Source organism: Prionailurus viverrinus, chromosome X (genome assembly GCF_022837055.1).
Source record: "Prionailurus viverrinus isolate Anna chromosome X, UM_Priviv_1.0, whole genome shotgun sequence".
Taxonomy (NCBI): Eukaryota; Metazoa; Chordata; class Mammalia; order Carnivora; family Felidae; genus Prionailurus; species Prionailurus viverrinus.
Window position 1 is genome coordinate 112630333 of NC_062579.1, and position 8095 is coordinate 112638427.

An 8095-nucleotide genomic window follows, 5' to 3' on the forward strand; every position below is an offset into this window, starting at 1 on the left:
CTCTTCAGTAATAAGGACAAAGCACTTACATACCATAAAGTAGAGCTAAATGATGTGTGTTAAACTCTATAACCTGAAAAACTTAAACCCGACACTCTATTCAAGTACACATAAAACATTTGCAACACTAACCATAAGTAAAAATTCATACCTTCCAAATAGAAACAGGGCAGGCAACATTTTATGATCATTATAACTGAACGATAATACTTATTGATTACAAAACTGGAAAAGCAAGGATGTATCCCCGCCCCCGGAAAATTAAATGCAATCGAAATTTAAATCCTTTACAAACCAACTCGATTCACAGAGCAAATCACAGCTAAAAATGTCGGAATCTCAGGAAACAATGAAAACGTTGCATATGGGAAACTCAAAGATCTAACTCAATCAGAGCTCAGAGGTAACCGCATGCAGAAATGTTTATTAGAAAGGGTAAGCTGAAGGCTGTAAAAAAGGCTACGTGCACAATGGCCCACACCCAACAGAAGCGTATCTCTTACCTCAAAGTACAGTGTGGGTGAACTGCCCACAGGCCCGTCTACCACATAGTCATTTGGAGTCTCTGGCTAACAGAGGTTCTGCTATATCGAAGTTCTGGCTTTCAAGATTTCCCTAGGTGTTATCTCTATCTCATCCACTTACCAGGGCAGAAGAGCAGAGAGGAATGGATAATGGGTTTTCTTTTTTAAGGTACAAGCCTGAAAGTGGCACAACTCATTTTGGCTCACATTTCATTGGTTAGAATTCAATCACGCAGCTACTCATAACTGCGCTTCTAGGGGAGAGCTAAAGGCACAGAGTCGACATTTATGAAAGCAGCCCTTTTATTTTTTTTTTTTTTTTTTTAATTTTTTTTCAACGTTTATTTATTTTTGGGACAGAGAGAGACAGAGCATGAACGGGGTAGGGGCAGAGAGAGAGGGAGACACAGAATCGGAAACAGGCTCCAGGCTCCGAGCCATCAGCCCAGAGCCTGACGCGGGGCTCAAACTCACGGACCGTGAGATCGTGACCTGGCTGAAGTCGGACGCTTAACCGACTGCGCCACCCAGGCGCCCCTGAAAGCAGCCCTTTTAGTTAACAAGTGCTTATTGATTGCCTACTGTTTACTGGGATCTGTACTAGGAATCTGGGATGTAGCGATGGGTATAAATAAGACACACCATACTCTCATGAATCTTAGAATCTAATGAGAAAGCAAGTAATTACAGTAACATATGAGTGATGGTATATTTATAGAATGCAATGGTTTCATCAGAAGTAAGTGAATTAGAGAAGTATCCATGTGTATACATCTTAAAATCATATTGCATGGTGAAAAACAAGTCGCATAAGATTACATTTTACATGATATATAAATATACATTTATATGTATCATTTAGGAATCTTGCATAATAGCAAACTAATTAAGACATGTACGTGAGTGATAAATACCAGATTCAAGATAGTGGGGAGCACCGGGGAGATGGAAGGGTGAAAGAGTATAACTTGAAGGAAGTTCAGGGGACTTGAATTTGTAAGGCTTTATTCTTTTTAATTTGTATTTATTTGGAACAAATCAAAATGGCATCTATTTAAGGGATACAGCGTGATATTTTGATATATGTCTACTGAAATAATTACCACGATCAAACGAGTGAACACATGCACTGCCTCTCATGATCACCATTTGTGTATGTTTGTGTATGGCGAGAACACCTGACATCTACTCTCTTAGCAACTGTCAAGTATATATATTAACTACAGGTACATGCTGTAAATTAGGTCTCCAGTATTTAGTCATCTTATTGCTGAAAGTTTGTACCATTTGATCAATATCTCCCCTTTTCCCCCCACCCCCAGCTTCTGGTGACCACAATTCTATCTGTTACTATGAGTTTGAGGTTTCTTTTTGTTTTCTCTCTCTCTCTCTCTCTCTCTCTCTCTCTCTCTCTTTCTCTCTTTGTTGATGCTTTTTTTTTAATTCTTTACATTCATTATAGGAACGCAGAAGTTGATTATGTTATACTTTCCATGTTTTTGTATGTCTGAAATTTTCATAATAAAACTTTAAAATACAAGCATAATCCTATGCATATATTCTGTAGTAAATAATATGCAAGTGCTTTTCTCATAATCATTAGTAAATATTCATGGAAAGCTCTTTTTAAAAGGCTGTGGGGGAAGATACGACATTCATTATTCACTGGTCCAAAGAATGATGTATTATACTGGACACGGATGGAAGGTTCAATGATTGAATCAGTGACTCTCATGAACATCTCCTGGACACGAAACGAGTTCCTTATATGGCCAATCTGACCATCTCTGCTTCTGCCTATTCAGATTTAACATGTCCCTCAGTCCCACTGACAAATTAGGAAAGGTTTGCCCACGGCTGGACCAAGGTGGCGGCTTCTGCTAACAGATAGCCGTTACTTCCTGGTGCTGGCCTTAGGGATGTAGGACTGACCGAGAGGCTGAACAACCACAAGTCATTACTAGATCCTTTTTCTAGAGTTATTTATCAAGTAAAACTTCAGTTGACTGCCTGACAATTCATTCTGAGGATTCTATTTGGTAGCAACGAATGCCAAAAGCACCATTGGGTCGTGCTGTTCAAATCCCTGAGTAAGCCAATGGAAAAACCAAGGATGGGGTAACGTTACCCCTAGGGCTTTTCTTTTTCTCCTGGATGCAAAGCTCTTTTCTCTTGCTCCCTGCTTACTGGCCTGGCCTCTCACAGTGTGGACAAGGAAACCATTAGGCTGGTGTGTTGGGTTGAGGGACATCTCTAATCTTCCTTACAACGTAATGTTGGCCTCCAACATAACCATTATCACTTATTTTTATTTAGTAGAGGTACTGAAAGAGGTGCTTTGGATAGGCCTTGAGTTTCTGGGTTCTCCCAAATCTACTGGCTCCTCTTAGGTAACCGTATTGAAACCAGTATAGTGCATGGTTGCCTGACCAGCACACCTATTTTAATTTTAGAAAGTGGCTGCGGCAGAGAATTTAACTGCTCCTGTTCAGCAAAATTCACGATTATAGAAATTTTCAGCAATCTCACTAACACTGGCTAAGGTCAGAAAGGACTTCCTTAACAGAGGTTTCCTGTCGTTCATTCTAGATTTTCAGGTGAACAACCATGGGTTGCAGCACTTATTATTTAACTTTTTTTTTTTTCTGATCTTTCAGCTCTCTGTCAAGAATTTTATGGCATGCTTAAAATGAGTGGTTTGGAAGTAAATTGGTAAAGGGATATTAATATGGGTGTGTTCGGGATTTATGAAAACCAGTAACAGAGAGTGTGGTATCCCAGGGCTAAAACTAACAGTGTAATGACCTTTAGACCTGAAAGTACAAAGGGAGAGACAATTTACTGAAACCTGGTAGATGTATGGAGAAGGCTGCCTGGCAGGAGCTGTGAGCTTCCATGGAGAGACTCAACTGTGGTCACCCAACAGAGTGAGAAGCATGGGCATAAAATCCCTGACCTCATTTTCCTCCTTCTGCCTCTGTATTTCCTCTCCTCGTCAGATCACAACCAGACACAAGAGATCAAGGGAAATCACTGACGCAATCAATCCATGGGGGTCAGCCTACCATGGCAGAGAGCTGGGAGGGGAAGGGCGAAGGTATACTAAAAGGACAAATGTAAGATATCCACCATGCCTCACTCTTGTAATTTCTTTTTTTTTTAAGACTTATTTTTTATAGCAGTTTTAGATTTACTGCAGAATTGAGAAGATATAGAAATTTCCCATACATCCCTGCCCCGACACAGACATAGCCTCCCCCGTTATCAATATCCCCTACTGGAGTGGGACATTTGTTACAATTGATGGACCTACATTGACATATTACTATTACTCGGTGAATAATGAATGTTTTATCTTCTCCGCTCTCTTTAAGCCCGTAGTTTAATTTAGGGTTCACTTTTAGTGTTGTACATTCTATGGACCTGGATAAATGTATAATAACATGTATCCGTAAGTATGGTGTCATACAGACTATTTCAACTGCCCTAAAAAATCCTCTCTGCTCCACCCATTCATCCCTCTCCTCTACCCAGTCCCTGGCAACCCCTGATCTTTTTACTGTCTCTGTAGTTTTGCCTTTTCCAGAATGTCATATAGTTGGAACCATACAGCATGGAGGCTTTTCAGATTGACTGTTTCACTTAGTAATCTGCATTTAAGGTTTTTCCAAGTCTTTTCATGGCTTGATAGCCAGTTTATTTTTAGCACTGAATAATTCTTGTAGTTTCTTACTGAAGAACACAGGAATAGCTTACACACTCTGATACAATGGCAGTTTCCTAGAACTCTCTTAAGCTGAAGCCACAGTGGTTACATATGCTGCATCTTATGCTGTGGTTGGCCCAAAACTGTTCTACAGTGGTCATCATATTTATCCATTTGATATCTTCTCTCCGAATATAAGCCAGCATTATAATACACTGAAATGATCTCTAGATGCAGGTTCATAAACCTGGTTTTGAATCACTACTCTGTGACTTACAAGCCATGTGTTATCCAATAAATCACTAAATTTTCTGAACCTCAATACGATTATCTCTAAAATTGGCTGTAATAATACCTGACCTAGCTACCTACTGGGTTCTCATAGCCAAAGGGCTATGTATACATTATATATGAATAAATTAAGATAATATATGTGAAAGCTCTTTTAGAAATTACAAGTCAATGCAATTCTAAGTTGTTTGCATTGTTTAAATTTTTTTTTTCAACGTTTATTTATTTTTGGGACAGAGAGAGACAGAGCATGAACGGGGGAGGGGCAGAGAGAGAGGGAGACTCAGAATAGGAAACAGGCTCCAGGCTCTGAGCCATCAGCCCAGAGCCTGACGCGGGGCTCGAACTCACAGACCGCGAGATCGTGACCTGGCTGAAGTCGGACGCTTAACCGACTGCGCCACCCAGGCGCCCCTGTTTGCATTGTTTAAAGAGCAATTTCTTCCATTCTTTTTCTTACTTCTCAAGTTGAAGGCATAGATCATTAATTTCCAATCATTCCTCCTCTTAAATATAGAATTAAATGCCATACATTTCTTTTTAAATATGACAGCTGAATCCCATGAGTTTTGATATGGTTATTTTCATTGCCACTCAGTTCTAAATGTTTCCTGATTTCCATTTTTATGTGTTCTTTGTTCCCTGAGTTTTTTTAGATATGGTCTTTTAAAATTCCCAATCTTTGGATTTTTAAAATGTGTATTTTTCTTATCAATGGCCAGAGAATGGGGTCTGTATTCTCTGAAATGTATCAAGGTAGACTGTTAACTTTGGTGGCTGTCAATGAACCACAGTTCCCTTTATTCATTCCCTCCCATAATATCCCTACTATATTGACTCTGGCCTTGGGCATGTGATAAGCAATAGACAATGGAACATTAGCAATCGTGATATAAGTTGGAGCTTGATAAGCACTAGCAATTAGGGTTTGTTCTCTTGGAACATTCCTTCTGGGATCCCAAGTATCATGCTCTGAAAAGCCACATGGGAAAGTTTTGTGTTTTGGTTATCTGTTGCTGTGTAACAAAACAGACCCAAATTTAGTAGCTTAAAACAACAACTTCCTATTTCTCACTATTTTATGAGTTGACTAGCTGGTCCTTCTGCTTAATGTGATGGCAGCTGGGACATTGTGGCAGCTGGAATGTCCAAAGTGAATTCATTCATATAGTTGGCAGATGTCTGGGAACACAGCTGGGGATGTTGGCCAGGAGCCTTGTTTCTCCCATGTGGGCATTCCCAAAAGGTTGCTTGGGCTTCCTCCCAGCTTGGCAGCTGGGTTCCAAGGCATGTTTCAAAGGGAGATGACATAAAGCATAAACCTAAAAAGATAAATCTAGCATTCTAGGCACAGATTCCATGAAAGCAAAAGTATTAGAACAAGGGAGGCTAATAATACATAGTCTAATAAACCTCCTAAAAGAGATAGTGGAAGATATAAGCAATATGAAATAAAAACATAAGAAGATGAAGAAGAAAATACCATTGGGTAGCAAAAATATAATTGAAATAAACTATGTAATACAGGAGATAAAAAGCAGATGGATAAAACCGAGGAAGAAATCAGGAAATCTATAGACCAGATGGAAGAAATCTCATAGAAAGGAGAAAAAAAGAAAGAAGTAGGAACTGTAAAAGAAAAGCTAAGAAATATGGAGGATAGAAGTAGGCAGCATATCAGAAAGAAAAACATACTAGAAAAATTTGAAGCAATAACAGAGATAATCATTTGCCCAAACTAAAAGAAAGACCTCAGAACGAAAGCCCCCCCTAGGGGGCAAACATGGATGAACAAGGAAAAAAACACACCTAGACACATCTAGAGGAGAAAATATTAGCAGAAAAGAGAATATAGAAAAATAAAGCATAAACCTAGTAGTAGGTTTATCTTTAAGAAAGAAAAGATCACATATCGAGGAACAAAAATCAAGCTGACATTAGAATTTTCAACAGTGAAACTGGACCCGTGAAAACAATGGAGAATATTTTTGTCTTTCAAATATAAAGTCACAAAAGTATCCTTACATGTAGGACTCCAGAAGTTTGCCACACAAGGCCTCATATGGCAAATAGTTTGAGTAAAGTGCCTAAATGAGAGACAATAAAGGGGAAGATATGAACCAAATTAAGGTTATCAAATATCTTGGTGAAATTTATTGATATCATTTAAAAATCTAAGGCCAGGGAAAAAGAGAACATATATTCATAGCTGCTTGAAATTAAAACTTTTAGATAATATTTACATGATGGAATTTGGGAGTAAGGGAGACCAATGAATGTGTGATCTTAATAAAGTTCTTGTCTTATGAAAGGGGCAAGATAGATAGCATTTTTAAAATAAAGTAACAAAAGGCAGGGGGCACCTGGGTGGCTCAGTCAGTTAAATGTCCGACTCTTGATCTTGGCTCAGGGCTTAATCTCAGGGTCATGAGTTCAGGCTCCACATTGGACTCCATGCTGGGAATGGAGCCTAATTAAAGAAGGAGAAGGAGAAGGAGGAAAGAAACAAAAATAACAAGGAATAAAGATAAAGCAAAAATGATGGGACAAATGGAAGTAATATATTAGTATGATAGAAATAGGTCTAAATATGTCAATACTTAGAATAAATGCAAATGGATTAAACTGGCTAATGAAAACATATTGACTAATTGGGAGAAACACAAATATGTGCAGTTTACTAGATGTACATCCAAGTACATGCAAAACTTCAAAGGAAAATGATGAAGGAAGACGTATGAGACAACTATAAATCCTAAGAAAGCTATATTAATATGTAGCTATATTAATATCAGAGAAAATAGATACTAACACACATGTGCAAAGGCATTATTTAGGGATAGCAAAGGTCACCACACAGAAATGTTTACATTCAGGAAGATCTAACATGGTTAAATATGTATGCACCTACTACAATAACCTTAAAATTTATGAAGTAAAATTTGTAGAACTACAAAAATGAGTTGATGAAACCATCTTCCTTTTGAAAATTTCAATACAGCTCTCAACTGACAGGTGAATCGGGAAAAAAAGTATATAAAGTATATAAAAGTATATAAAAGATGAATGATTAACAAGCTTCACCTAATGAATATTCAGATATTGTATAATGTATATTAGGATACTGCAAATGGAAATTAGGATATCCATATGTATGTGTATAGGCAGATAGATAATAGATGACAGTCTTCCAACAGTTAGAAAATCCACATTTTCTCTGGGGCGCCTGGGTGGCGCAGTCGGTTAAGCGTCCGACTTCAGCCAGGTCACGATCTCGCGGTCCGTGGGTTCGAGCCCCGCGTCAGGCTCTGGGCTGATGGATCAGAGCCTGGAGTCTGTTTCCGATTCTGTGTCTCCCTCTCTCTCTGCCCCTCGCCCGTTCATGCTCTGTCTCTCTTTGTCCCACAAATAAATAAACGTTGAAAAAAAAATTAAAAAAAAAATCCACATTTTCTCAAGCACATGTGGAACATAAAACATTAAACACGTACCAGGCCATGCCATAAAGAAAGCCTCAGCAAATTTCATAGACTGGGTGTCATACAAACCACGATCTCAGATTTTACTTCAATTA